This window comes from Schistocerca americana, unplaced genomic scaffold (genome assembly GCF_021461395.2).
Source record: "Schistocerca americana isolate TAMUIC-IGC-003095 unplaced genomic scaffold, iqSchAmer2.1 HiC_scaffold_1038, whole genome shotgun sequence".
NCBI lineage: Eukaryota > Metazoa > Arthropoda > Insecta > Orthoptera > Acrididae > Schistocerca > Schistocerca americana.
In genome coordinates, this window is record NW_025725089.1 from 30,388 (window position 1) to 44,632 (window position 14,245).

The window sequence follows — 14,245 nt, forward strand, 5'->3', positions numbered from 1 at the left end:
CTAGACTTCATTGAGGTTAGGCCGTTATACCTAAGGCAGATTTGCACTCGATGACACCTCGACAACAGCCGGTCCTCACATTTACGTCTTGCTCTCCTTACGTCAGTATACGAGTCTGTGACGCTGGCTTTGCAACATCTTGCGTGCCTTTAGGCTCGCCGCGACCAACACTTACCACGCACTGACCACAAAACATGGAGGCGCCGGGGCTTGAACCCGGGACCTTTCACATGCAAAGCGAACGCTCTACCAACTGAGCTACGCCCCCAAGCACAACCAAGCTGCGCTGTTCTCCGTTCTTTGCTACTCTCATTTGCACGGACGCGATGGTTGGTTGGTTTGCAGGGGTGAAGGGACCAGAGTACAAAGGCGCGGACACGGTCACATACGCAAGAGTTCCAAGTAGTTTCGATGCTCTGGTATTACGACTGCAAATTCCGTCCGTTTTTAACGTCTTAAATTGAAGGGACAGTCACAAGTTGCTCCGTTTTCACTCCATGTCGACAATCACACAGCACCTGAGGTAACAAGCACATCTGAAGACCCATTGTGCACTCGACTGTTCATGCCAACTCACTGCCTCGCACTTTACTACTGTGTACCACTCTTGTCGTCCAACTGCAAAAGACTGGGCCACAACAACTTTCCGCGTCTCCATTGCACTGCGCAAACTACGAAACGCTCCCCAAACATGGCACTCACCCACGCAGACGACTTTTCCGACTTTACACGACGCTCACGCAACGCTCACGCTAGTGACAGCCTTATTTAGAGCTTGACGTCGCACACAAGCGAATGAGCACATTTCGCCGACGACTTAGGCCGCCCTCCTAGTGTGGCTGTTCGGTGTCTGCAGGCAGCGAGGGGCTGCAAGCTTCCTGTGTTCGCGCCTATGTCACCTCTGCTTGCTTGTCAGAGACAGAGTATCGCAAAACATACAACTCACTCCATGAATTGATTGCTACGGCATCTGTCATCACCAGTCACAACTAGCAACACCAGTAGCAGCCGACTGCACGTCAAGAAATGGAATGTGCAGTGGGATTTTTGTGAATTCGGCGCAAGGCTGATCTTTGCGACATAGGTTTGAGAATCTTATGGGAACACTTGTACTGTTTCTAAATTAAGTGTAGTGGTGGGAGGAGGGTGCTCCGTGCGCATTACAGCACGCTTGCCAATTGTGGCTGCTAATCGTTGGCTCGTATCTGCCTTGACACATTTTCTGGCTGTGATATATTCCACTTGCATGGCAGTGTGCGCATGTTGGTGTGTTAAAAATTCTGGAGGCGCTGGGTATCGATCCCAGTACCTCTCGCACGCTAAGCGAGCGCTCTACCATCTGAGCTACGCCCCCTGCTGACGAACTGCGCTACATACAGCCATATCAATGACACAGACCCTTGCACTCCCATTATTCCGCTGACAAACACTACTCTCAATGTGTCCGTGAGGGTGTCTTTCAGGTTTCCTGCATTCTGTATCGAATCGTAGTTCGCCAAAATCAAAGTGGCACGCACGACGTCGAAAATAGCGTTCGGCCAACGCTCTGAGGTAGACGAACGTGTTGTCCACTCTCTAGACTTCATTGAGGTTAGGCCGTTATACCTAAGACAGATTTGCGCTCGATGACACCTCGACAACAGCCGGTCCTCACATTTACGTCTTGCTCTCCTTACGTCAGTATACGAGTCTGTGACGCTGGCTTTGCAACATCTTGCGTGCCTTTAGGCTCGCCGCGACCAACACTTACCACGCACTGACCACAAAACATGGAGGCGCCGGGGCTTGAACCCGGGACCTTTCACATGCAAAGCGAACGCTCTACCAACTGAGCTACGCCCCCAAGCACAACCAAGCTGCGCTGTTCTCCGTTCTTTGCTACTCTTATGTGCACGGACGCGATGGTTGGTTGGTTTGCAGGGGTGAAGGGACCAGAGTACAAAGGCGCGGACACGTTCACATACGCAAGAGTTCCAAGTAGTTTCGATGCTCTGGTATTACGACTGCAAATTCCGTCCGTTTTTAACGTCTTAAATTGAAGGGACAGTCACAAGTTGCTCCGTTTTCACTCCATGTCGACAATCACACAGCACCTGAGGTAACAAGCACATCTGAAGACCCATTGTGCACTCGACTGTTCATGCCAACTCACTGCCTCGCACTTTACTACTGTGTACCACTCTTGTCGTCCAACTGCAAAAGACTGGGCCACAACAACTTTCCGCGTCTCCATTGCACTGCGCAAACTACGAAACGCTCCCCAAACATGGCACTCACCCACGCAGACGACTTTTCCGACTTTACACGACGCTCACGCAACGCTCACGCTAGTGACAGCCTTATTTAGAGCTTGACGTCGCACACAAGCGAATGAGCACATTTCGCCGACGACTTAGGCCGCCCTCCTAGTGTGGCTGTTCGGTGTCTGCAGGCAGCGAGGATCTGCAAGCTTCCTGTGTTCGCGCCTATGTCACCTCTGCTTGCTTGTCAGAGACAGAGTATCGCAAAACATACAACTCACTCCATGAATTGATTGCTACGGCATCTGTCATCAGCAGTCACAACTAGCAACACCAGTAGCAGCCGACTGCACGTCAAGAAATGGAATGTGCAGTGGGATTTTTGTGAATTCGGCGCAAGGCTGATCTTTGCGACATAGGTTTGAGAATCTTATGGGAACACTTGTACTGTTTCTAAATTAAGTGTAGTGGTGGGAGGAGGGTGCTCCGTGCGCATTACAGCACGCTTGCCAATTGTGGCTGCTAATCGTTGGCTCGTATCTGCCTTGACACATTTTCTGGCTGTGATATATTCCACTTGCATGGCAGTGTGCGCATGTTGGTGTGTTAAAAATTCTGGAGGCGCTGGGTATCGATCCCAGTACCTCTCGCATGCTAAGCGAGCGCTCTACCATCTGAGCTACGCCCCCTGCTGACGAACTGCGCTACATACAGCCATATCAATGACACAGACCCTTGCACTCCCATTATTCCGCTGACAAACACTACTCTCAATGTGTCCGTGAGGGTGTCTTTCAGGTTTCCTGCATTCTGTATCGAATCGTAGTTGGCCAAAATCAAAGTGGCACGCACGACGTCGAAAATAGCGTTCGGCCAACGCTCTGAGGTAGACGAACGTGTTGTCCACTCTCTAGACTTCATTGAGGTTAGGCCGTTATACCTAAGGCAGATTTGCACTCGATGACACCTCGACAACAGCCGGTCCTCACATTTACGTCTTGCTCTCCTTACGTCAGTATACGAGTCTGTGACGCTGGCTTTGCAACATCTTGCGTGCCTTTAGGCTCGCCGCGACCAACACTTACCACGCACTGACCACAAAACATGGAGGCGCCGGGGCTTGAACCCGGGACCTTTCACATGCAAAGCGAACGCTCTACCAACTGAGCTACGCCCCCAAGCACAACCAAGCTGCGCTGTTCTCCGTTCTTTGCTACTCTCATTTGCACGGACGCGATGGTTGGTTGGTTTGCAGGGGTGAAGGGACCAGAGTACAAAGGCGCGGACACGGTCACATACGCAAGAGTTCCAAGTAGTTTCGATGCTCTGGTATTACGACTGCAAATTCCGTCCGTTTTTAACGTCTTAAATTGAAGGGACAGTCACAAGTTGCTCCGTTTTCACTCCATGTCGACAATCACACAGCACCTGAGGTAACAAGCACATCTGAAGACCCATTGTGCACTCGACTGTTCATGCCAACTCACTGCCTCGCACTTTACTACTGTGTACCACTCTTGTCGTCCAACTGCAAAAGACTGGGCCACAACAACTTTCCGCGTCTCCATTGCACTGCGCAAACTACGAAACGCTCCCCAAACATGGCACTCACCCACGCAGACGACTTTTCCGACTTTACACGACGCTCACGCAACGCTCACGCTAGTGACAGCCTTATTTAGAGCTTGACGTCGCACACAAGCGAATGAGCACATTTCGCCGACGACTTAGGCCGCCCTCCTAGTGTGGCTGTTCGGTGTCTGCAGGCAGCGAGGATCTGCAAGCTTCCTGTGTTCGCGCCTATGTCACCTCTGCTTGCTTGTCAGAGACAGAGTATCGCAAAACATACAACTCACTCCATGAATTGATTGCTACGGCATCTGTCATCAGCAGTCACAACTAGCAACACCAGTAGCAGCCGACTGCACGTCAAGAAATGGAATGTGCAGTGGGATTTTTGTGAATTCGGCGCGAGGCTGATCTTTGCGACATAGGTTTGAGAATCTTATGGGAACACTTGTACTGTTTCTAAATTAAGTGTAGTGGTGGGAGGAGGGTGCTCCGTGCGCATTACAGCACGCTTGCCAATTGTGGCTGCTAATCGTTGGCTCGTATCTGCCTTGACACATTTTCTGGCTGTGATATATTCCACTTGCATGGCAGTGTGCGCATGTTGGTGTGTTAAAAATTCTGGAGGCGCTGGGTATCGATCCCAGTACCTCTCGCATGCTAAGCGAGCGCTCTACCATCTGAGCTACGCCCCCTGCTGACGAACTGCGCTACATACAGCCATATCAATGACACAGACCCTTGCACTCCCATTATTCCGCTGACAAACACTACTCTCAATGTGTCCGTGAGGGTGTCTTTCAGGTTTCCTGCATTCTGTATCGAATCGTAGTTGGCCAAAATCAAAGTGGCACGCACGACGTCGAAAATAGCGTTCGGCCAACGCTCTGAGGTAGACGAACGTGTTGTCCACTCTCTAGACTTCATTGAGGTTAGGCCGTTATACCTAAGGCAGATTTGCACTCGATGACACCTCGACAACAGCCGGTCCTCACATTTACGTCTTGCTCTCCTTACGTCAGTATACGAGTCTGTGACGCTGGCTTTGCAACATCTTGCGTGCCTTTAGGCTCGCCGCGACCAACACTTACCACGCACTGACCACAAAACATGGAGGCGCCGGGGCTTGAACCCGGGACATTTCACATGCAAAGCGAACGCTCTACCAACTGAGCTACGCCCCCAAGCACAACCAAGCTGCGCTGTTCTCCGTTCTTTGCTACTCTCATGTGCACGGACGCGATGGTTGGTTGGTTTGCAGGGGTGAAGGGACCAGAGTACAAAGGCGCGGACACGTTCACATACGCAAGAGTTCCAAGTAGTTTCGATGCTCTGGTATTACGACTGCAAATTCCGTCCGTTTTTAACGTCTTAAATTGAAGGGACAGTCACAAGTTGCTCCGTTTTCACTCCATGTCGACAATCACACAGCACCTGAGGTAACAAGCACATCTGAAGACCCATTGTGCACTCGACTGTTCATGCCAACTCACTGCCTCGCACTTTACTACTGTGTACCACTCTTGTCGTCCAACTGCAAAAGACTGGGCCACAACAACTTTCCGCGTCTCCATTGCACTGCGCAAACTACGAAACGCTCCCCAAACATGGCACTCACCCACGCAGACGACTTTTCCGACTTTACACGACGCTCACGCAACGCTCACGCTAGTGACAGCCTTATTTAGAGCTTGACGTCGCACACAAGCGAATGAGCACATTTCGCCGACGACTTAGGCCGCCCTCCTAGTGTGGCTGTTCGGTGTCTGCAGGCAGCGAGGATCTGCAAGCTTCCTGTGTTCGCGCCTATGTCACCTCTGCTTGCTTGTCAGAGACAGAGTATCGCAAAACATACAACTCACTCCATGAATTGATTGCTACGGCATCTGTCATCAGCAGTCACAACTAGCAACACCAGTAGCAGCCGACTGCACGTCAAGAAATGGAATGTGCAGTGGGATTTTTGTGAATTCGGCGCGAGGCTGATCTTTGCGACATAGGTTTGAGAATCTTATGGGAACACTTGTACTGTTTCTAAATTAAGTGTAGTGGTGGGAGGAGGGTGCTCCGTGCGCATTACAGCACGCTTGCCAATTGTGGCTGCTAATCGTTGGCTCGTATCTGCCTTGACACATTTTCTGGCTGTGATATATTCCACTTGCATGGCAGTGTGCGCATGTTGGTGTGTTAAAAATTCTGGAGGCGCTGGGTATCGATCCCAGTACCTCTCGCATGCTAAGCGAGCGCTCTACCATCTGAGCTACGCCCCCTGCTGACGAACTGCGCTACATACAGCCATATCAATGACACAGACCCTTGCACTCCCATTATTCCGCTGACAAACACTACTCTCAATGTGTCCGTGAGGGTGTCTTTCAGGTTTCCTGCATTCTGTATCGAATCGTAGTTGGCCAAAATCAAAGTGGCACGCACGACGTCGAAAATAGCGTTCGGCCAACGCTCTGAGGTAGACGAACGTGTTGTCCACTCTCTAGACTTCATTGAGGTTAGGCCGTTATACCTAAGGCAGATTTGCACTCGATGACACCTCGACAACAGCCGGTCCTCACATTTACGTCTTGCTCTCCTTACGTCAGTATACGAGTCTGTGACGCTGGCTTTGCAACATCTTGCGTGCCTTTAGGCTCGCCGCGACCAACACTTACCACGCACTGACCACAAAACATGGAGGCGCCGGGGCTTGAACCCGGGACCTTTCACATGCAAAGCGAACGCTCTACCAACTGAGCTACGCCCCCAAGCACAACCAAGCTGCGCTGTTCTCCGTTCTTTGCTACTCTCATTTGCACGGACGCGATGGTTGGTTGGTTTGCAGGGGTGAAGGGACCAGAGTACAAAGGCGCGGACACGGTCACATACGCAAGAGTTCCAAGTAGTTTCGATGCTCTGGTATTACGACTGCAAATTCCGTCCGTTTTTAACGTCTTAAATTGAAGGGACAGTCACAAGTTGCTCCGTTTTCACTCCATGTCGACAATCACACAGCACCTGAGGTAACAAGCACATCTGAAGACCCATTGTGCACTCGACTGTTCATGCCAACTCACTGCCTCGCACTTTACTACTGTGTACCACTCTTGTCGTCCAACTGCAAAAGACTGGGCCACAACAACTTTCCGCGTCTCCATTGCACTGCGCAAACTACGAAACGCTCCCCAAACATGGCACTCACCCACGCAGACGACTTTTCCGACTTTACACGACGCTCACGCAACGCTCACGCTAGTGACAGCCTTATTTAGAGCTTGACGTCGCACACAAGCGAATGAGCACATTTCGCCGACGACTTAGGCCGCCCTCCTAGTGTGGCTGTTCGGTGTCTGCAGGCAGCGAGGATCTGCAAGCTTCCTGTGTTCGCGCCTATGTCACCTCTGCTTGCTTGTCAGAGACAGAGTATCGCAAAACATACAACTCACTCCATGAATTGATTGCTACGGCATCTGTCATCAGCAGTCACAACTAGCAACACCAGTAGCAGCCGACTGCACGTCAAGAAATGGAATGTGCAGTGGGATTTTTGTGAATTCGGCGCGAGGCTGATCTTTGCGACATAGGTTTGAGAATCTTATGGGAACACTTGTACTGTTTCTAAATTAAGTGTAGTGGTGGGAGGAGGGTGCTCCGTGCGCATTACAGCACGCTTGCCAATTGTGGCTGCTAATCGTTGGCTCGTATCTGCCTTGACACATTTTCTGGCTGTGATATATTCCACTTGCATGGCAGTGTGCGCATGTTGGTGTGTTAAAAATTCTGGAGGCGCTGGGTATCGATCCCAGTACCTCTCGCATGCTAAGCGAGCGCTCTACCATCTGAGCTACGCCCCCTGCTGACGAACTGCGCTACATACAGCCATATCAATGACACAGACCCTTGCACTCCCATTATTCCGCTGACAAACACTACTCTCAATGTGTCCGTGAGGGTGTCTTTCAGGTTTCCTGCATTCTGTATCGAATCGTAGTTGGCCAAAATCAAAGTGGCACGCACGACGTCGAAAATAGCGTTCGGCCAACGCTCTGAGGTAGACGAACGTGTTGTCCACTCTCTAGACTTCATTGAGGTTAGGCCGTTATACCTAAGGCAGATTTGCACTCGATGACACCTCGACAACAGCCGGTCCTCACATTTACGTCTTGCTCTCCTTACGTCAGTATACGAGTCTGTGACGCTGGCTTTGCAACATCTTGCGTGCCTTTAGGCTCGCCGCGACCAACACTTACCACGCACTGACCACAAAACATGGAGGCGCCGGGGCTTGAACCCGGGACATTTCACATGCAAAGCGAACGCTCTACCAACTGAGCTACGCCCCCAAGCACAACCAAGCTGCGCTGTTCTCCGTTCTTTGCTACTCTCATGTGCACGGACGCGATGGTTGGTTGGTTTGCAGGGGTGAAGGGACCAGAGTACAAAGGCGCGGACACGTTCACATACGCAAGAGTTCCAAGTAGTTTCGATGCTCTGGTATTACGACTGCAAATTCCGTCCGTTTTTAACGTCTTAAATTGAAGGGACAGTCACAAGTTGCTCCGTTTTCACTCCATGTCGACAATCACACAGCACCTGAGGTAACAAGCACATCTGAAGACCCATTGTGCACTCGACTGTTCATGCCAACTCACTGCCTCGCACTTTACTACTGTGTACCACTCTTGTCGTCCAACTGCAAAAGACTGGGCCACAACAACTTTCCGCGTCTCCATTGCACTGCGCAAACTACGAAACGCTCCCCAAACATGGCACTCACCCACGCAGACGACTTTTCCGACTTTACACGACGCTCACGCAACGCTCACGCTAGTGACAGCCTTATTTAGAGCTTGACGTCGCACACAAGCGAATGAGCACATTTCGCCGACGACTTAGGCCGCCCTCCTAGTGTGGCTGTTCGGTGTCTGCAGGCAGCGAGGATCTGCAAGCTTCCTGTGTTCGCGCCTATGTCACCTCTGCTTGCTTGTCAGAGACAGAGTATCGCAAAACATACAACTCACTCCATGAATTGATTGCTACGGCATCTGTCATCAGCAGTCACAACTAGCAACACCAGTAGCAGCCGACTGCACGTCAAGAAATGGAATGTGCAGTGGGATTTTTGTGAATTCGGCGCGAGGCTGATCTTTGCGACATAGGTTTGAGAATCTTATGGGAACACTTGTACTGTTTCTAAATTAAGTGTAGTGGTGGGAGGAGGGTGCTCCGTGCGCATTACAGCACGCTTGCCAATTGTGGCTGCTAATCGTTGGCTCGTATCTGCCTTGACACATTTTCTGGCTGTGATATATTCCACTTGCATGGCAGTGTGCGCATGTTGGTGTGTTAAAAATTCTGGAGGCGCTGGGTATCGATCCCAGTACCTCTCGCATGCTAAGCGAGCGCTCTACCATCTGAGCTACGCCCCCTGCTGACGAACTGCGCTACATACAGCCATATCAATGACACAGACCCTTGCACTCCCATTATTCCGCTGACAAACACTACTCTCAATGTGTCCGTGAGGGTGTCTTTCAGGTTTCCTGCATTCTGTATCGAATCGTAGTTGGCCAAAATCAAAGTGGCACGCACGACGTCGAAAATAGCGTTCGGCCAACGCTCTGAGGTAGACGAACGTGTTGTCCACTCTCTAGACTTCATTGAGGTTAGGCCGTTATACCTAAGGCAGATTTGCACTCGATGACACCTCGACAACAGCCGGTCCTCACATTTACGTCTTGCTCTCCTTACGTCAGTATACGAGTCTGTGACGCTGGCTTTGCAACATCTTGCGTGCCTTTAGGCTCGCCGCGACCAACACTTACCACGCACTGACCACAAAACATGGAGGCGCCGGGGCTTGAACCCGGGACATTTCACATGCAAAGCGAACGCTCTACCAACTGAGCTACGCCCCCAAGCACAACCAAGCTGCGCTGTTCTCCGTTCTTTGCTACTCTCATGTGCACGGACGCGATGGTTGGTTGGTTTGCAGGGGTGAAGGGACCAGAGTACAAAGGCGCGGACACGTTCACATACGCAAGAGTTCCAAGTAGTTTCGATGCTCTGGTATTACGACTGCAAATTCCGTCCGTTTTTAACGTCTTAAATTGAAGGGACAGTCACAAGTTGCTCCGTTTTCACTCCATGTCGACAATCACACAGCACCTGAGGTAACAAGCACATCTGAAGACCCATTGTGCACTCGACTGTTCATGCCAACTCACTGCCTCGCACTTTACTACTGTGTACCACTCTTGTCGTCCAACTGCAAAAGACTGGGCCACAACAACTTTCCGCGTCTCCATTGCACTGCGCAAACTACGAAACGCTCCCCAAACATGGCACTCACCCACGCAGACGACTTTTCCGACTTTACACGACGCTCACGCAACGCTCACGCTAGTGACAGCCTTATTTAGAGCTTGACGTCGCACACAAGCGAATGAGCACATTTCGCCGACGACTTAGGCCGCCCTCCTAGTGTGGCTGTTCGGTGTCTGCAGGCAGCGAGGGGCTGCAAGCTTCCTGTGTTCGCGCCTATGTCACCTCTGCTTGCTTGTCAGAGACAGAGTATCGCAAAACATACAACTCACTCCATGAATTGATTGCTACGGCATCTGTCATCAGCAGTCACAACTAGCAACACCAGTAGCAGCCGACTGCACGTCAAGAATTGGAATGTGCAGTGGGATTTTTGTGAATTCGGCGCAAGGCTGATCTTTGCGACATAGGTTTGAGAATCTTATGGGAACACTTGTACTGTTTCTAAATTAAGTGTAGTGGTGGGAGGAGGGTGCTTCGTGCGCATTACAGCACGCTTGCCAATTGTGGCTGCTAATCGTTGGCTCGTATCTGCCTTGACACATTTTCTGGCTGTGAATTATTCCACTTGCATGGCAGTGTGCGCATGTTGGTGTGTTAAAAATTCTGGAGGCGCTGCCTCGCACTTTACTACTGTGTACCACTCTTGTCGTCCAACTGCAAAAGACTGGGCCACAACAACTTTCCGCGTCTCCATTGCACTGCGCAAACTACGAAACGCTCCCCAAACATGGCACTCACCCACGCAGACGACTTTTCCGACTTTACACGACGCTCACGCAACGCTCACGCTAGTGACAGCCTTATTTAGAGCTTGACGTCGCACACAAGCGAATGAGCACATTTCGCCGACGACTTAGGCCGCCCTCCTAGTGTGGCTGTTCGGTGTCTGCAGGCAGCGAGGGGCTGCAAGCTTCCTGTGTTCGCGCCTATGTCACCTCTGCTTGCTTGTCAGAGACAGAGTATCGCAAAACATACAACTCACTCCATGAATTGATTGCTACGGCATCTGTCATCAGCAGTCACAACTAGCAACACCAGTAGCAGCCGACTGCACGTCAAGAATTGGAATGTGCAGTGGGATTTTTGTGAATTCGGCGCAAGGCTGATCTTTGCGACATAGGTTTGAGAATCTTATGGGAACACTTGTACTGTTTCTAAATTAAGTGTAGTGGTGGGAGGAGGGTGCTTCGTGCGCATTACAGCACGCTTGCCAATTGTGGCTGCTAATCGTTGGCTCGTATCTGCCTTGACACATTTTCTGGCTGTGAATTATTCCACTTGCATGGCAGTGTGCGCATGTTGGTGTGTTAAAAATTCTGGAGGCGCTGCCTCGCACTTTACTACTGTGTACCACTCTTGTCGTCCAACTGCAAAAGACTGGGCCACAACAACTTTCCGCGTCTCCATTGCACTGCGCAAACTACGAAACGCTCCCCAAACATGGCACTCACCCACGCAGACGACTTTTCCGACTTTACACGACGCTCACGCAACGCTCACGCTAGTGACAGCCTTATTTAGAGCTTGACGTCGCACACAAGCGAATGAGCACATTTCGCCGACGACTTAGGCCGCCCTCCTAGTGTGGCTGTTCGGTGTCTGCAGGCAGCGAGGGGCTGCAAGCTTCCTGTGTTCGCGCCTATGTCACCTCTGCTTGCTTGTCAGAGACAGAGTATCGCAAAACATACAACTCACTCCATGAATTGATTGCTACGGCATCTGTCATCAGCAGTCACAACTAGCAACACCAGTAGCAGCCGACTGCACGTCAAGAATTGGAATGTGCAGTGGGATTTTTGTGAATTCGGCGCAAGGCTGATCTTTGCGACATAGGTTTGAGAATCTTATGGGAACACTTGTACTGTTTCTAAATTAAGTGTAGTGGTGGGAGGAGGGTGCTTCGTGCGCATTACAGCACGCTTGCCAATTGTGGCTGCTAATCGTTGGCTCGTATCTGCCTTGACACATTTTCTGGCTGTGAATTATTCCACTTGCATGGCAGTGTGCGCATGTTGGTGTGTTAAAAATTCTGGAGGCGCTGCCTCGCACTTTACTACTGTGTACCACTCTTGTCGTCCAACTGCAAAAGACTGGGCCACAACAACTTTCCGCGTCTCCATTGCACTGCGCAAACTACGAAACGCTCCCCAAACATGGCACTCACCCACGCAGACGACTTTTCCGACTTTACACGACGCTCACGCAACGCTCACGCTAGTGACAGCCTTATTTAGAGCTTGACGTCGCACACAAGCGAATGAGCACATTTCGCCGACGACTTAGGCCGCCCTCCTAGTGTGGCTGTTCGGTGTCTGCAGGCAGCGAGGGGCTGCAAGCTTCCTGTGTTCGCGCCTATGTCACCTCTGCTTGCTTGTCAGAGACAGAGTATCGCAAAACATACAACTCACTCCATGAATTGATTGCTACGGCATCTGTCATCAGCAGTCACAACTAGCAACACCAGTAGCAGCCGACTGCACGTCAAGAATTGGAATGTGCAGTGGGATTTTTGTGAATTCGGCGCAAGGCTGATCTTTGCGACATAGGTTTGAGAATCTTATGGGAACACTTGTACTGTTTCTAAATTAAGTGTAGTGGTGGGAGGAGGGTGCTTCGTGCGCATTACAGCACGCTTGCCAATTGTGGCTGCTAATCGTTGGCTCGTATCTGCCTTGACACATTTTCTGGCTGTGAATTATTCCACTTGCATGGCAGTGTGCGCATGTTGGTGTGTTAAAAATTCTGGAGGCGCTGCCTCGCACTTTACTACTGTGTACCACTCTTGTCGTCCAACTGCAAAAGACTGGGCCACAACAACTTTCCGCGTCTCCATTGCACTGCGCAAACTACGAAACGCTCCCCAAACATGGCACTCACCCACGCAGACGACTTTTCCGACTTTACACGACGCTCACGCAACGCTCACGCTAGTGACAGCCTTATTTAGAGCTTGACGTCGCACACAAGCGAATGAGCACATTTCGCCGACGACTTAGGCCGCCCTCCTAGTGTGGCTGTTCGGTGTCTGCAGGCAGCGAGGGGCTGCAAGCTTCCTGTGTTCGCGCCTATGTCACCTCTGCTTGCTTGTCAGAGACAGAGTATCGCAAAACATACAACTCACTCCATGAATTGATTGCTACGGCATCTGTCATCAGCAGTCACAACTAGCAACACCAGTAGCAGCCGACTGCACGTCAAGAATTGGAATGTGCAGTGGGATTTTTGTGAATTCGGCGCAAGGCTGATCTTTGCGACATAGGTTTGAGAATCTTATGGGAACACTTGTACTGTTTCTAAATTAAGTGTAGTGGTGGGAGGAGGGTGCTTCGTGCGCATTACAGCACGCTTGCCAATTGTGGCTGCTAATCGTTGGCTCGTATCTGCCTTGACACATTTTCTGGCTGTGAATTATTCCACTTGCATGGCAGTGTGCGCATGTTGGTGTGTTAAAAATTCTGGAGGCGCTGCCTCGCACTTTACTACTGTGTACCACTCTTGTCGTCCAACTGCAAAAGACTGGGCCACAACAACTTTCCGCGTCTCCATTGCACTGCGCAAACTACGAAACGCTCCCCAAACATGGCACTCACCCACGCAGACGACTTTTCCGACTTTACACGACGCTCACGCAACGCTCACGCTAGTGACAGCCTTATTTAGAGCTTGACGTCGCACACAAGCGAATGAGCACATTTCGCCGACGACTTAGGCCGCCCTCCTAGTGTGGCTGTTCGGTGTCTGCAGGCAGCGAGGGGCTGCAAGCTTCCTGTGTTCGCGCCTATGTCACCTCTGCTTGCTTGTCAGAGACAGAGTATCGCAAAACATACAACTCACTCCATGAATTGATTGCTACGGCATCTGTCATCAGCAGTCACAACTAGCAACACCAGTAGCAGCCGACTGCACGTCAAGAATTGGAATGTGCAGTGGGATTTTTGTGAATTCGGCGCAAGGCTGATCTTTGCGACATAGGTTTGAGAATCTTATGGGAACACTTGTACTGTTTCTAAATTAAGTGTAGTGGTGGGAGGAGGGTGCTTCGTGCGCATTACAGCACGCTTGCCAATTGTGGCTGCTAATCGTTGGCTCGTATCTGCCTTGACACATTTTCTGGCTGT

At 51.0% G+C, this 14,245-nt stretch overlaps 13 non-coding genes across 13 annotated transcripts; all 13 read right to left on the reverse strand.

The window, feature by feature from the left end:
- Window positions 1-195: 195 nt before the first annotated feature.
- Trnaa-ugc lies at window positions 196-268 on the reverse strand. Its single transcript has one exon. It is a non-coding gene; the product is annotated as a tRNA-Ala (tRNA).
- Window positions 269-1,281: 1,013 nt separating this feature from the next.
- Trnaa-agc lies at window positions 1,282-1,354 on the reverse strand. The gene has a single exon. It is a non-coding gene; the product is annotated as a tRNA-Ala (tRNA).
- Window positions 1,355-1,770: 416 nt separating this feature from the next.
- Trnaa-ugc lies at window positions 1,771-1,843 on the reverse strand. The gene has a single exon. It is a non-coding gene; the product is annotated as a tRNA-Ala (tRNA).
- Window positions 1,844-2,856: 1,013 nt separating this feature from the next.
- On the reverse strand, window positions 2,857-2,929 carry Trnaa-agc. The gene has a single exon. It is a non-coding gene; the product is annotated as a tRNA-Ala (tRNA).
- Window positions 2,930-3,345: 416 nt separating this feature from the next.
- Trnaa-ugc lies at window positions 3,346-3,418 on the reverse strand. Its single transcript has one exon. It is a non-coding gene; the product is annotated as a tRNA-Ala (tRNA).
- A 1,013-nt stretch (window positions 3,419-4,431) lies between these two features.
- Window positions 4,432-4,504, reverse strand: Trnaa-agc. The gene has a single exon. It is a non-coding gene; the product is annotated as a tRNA-Ala (tRNA).
- Window positions 4,505-4,920: 416 nt separating this feature from the next.
- Window positions 4,921-4,993, reverse strand: Trnaa-ugc. Its single transcript has one exon. It is a non-coding gene; the product is annotated as a tRNA-Ala (tRNA).
- Window positions 4,994-6,006: 1,013 nt separating this feature from the next.
- Window positions 6,007-6,079, reverse strand: Trnaa-agc. Its single transcript has one exon. It is a non-coding gene; the product is annotated as a tRNA-Ala (tRNA).
- Window positions 6,080-6,495: 416 nt separating this feature from the next.
- Trnaa-ugc lies at window positions 6,496-6,568 on the reverse strand. Its single transcript has one exon. It is a non-coding gene; the product is annotated as a tRNA-Ala (tRNA).
- A 1,013-nt stretch (window positions 6,569-7,581) lies between these two features.
- Trnaa-agc lies at window positions 7,582-7,654 on the reverse strand. Its single transcript has one exon. It is a non-coding gene; the product is annotated as a tRNA-Ala (tRNA).
- Window positions 7,655-8,070: 416 nt separating this feature from the next.
- On the reverse strand, window positions 8,071-8,143 carry Trnaa-ugc. The gene has a single exon. It is a non-coding gene; the product is annotated as a tRNA-Ala (tRNA).
- A 1,013-nt stretch (window positions 8,144-9,156) lies between these two features.
- On the reverse strand, window positions 9,157-9,229 carry Trnaa-agc. The gene has a single exon. It is a non-coding gene; the product is annotated as a tRNA-Ala (tRNA).
- Window positions 9,230-9,645: 416 nt separating this feature from the next.
- On the reverse strand, window positions 9,646-9,718 carry Trnaa-ugc. The gene has a single exon. It is a non-coding gene; the product is annotated as a tRNA-Ala (tRNA).
- Between the last annotated feature and the right edge of the window lie 4,527 nt (window positions 9,719-14,245).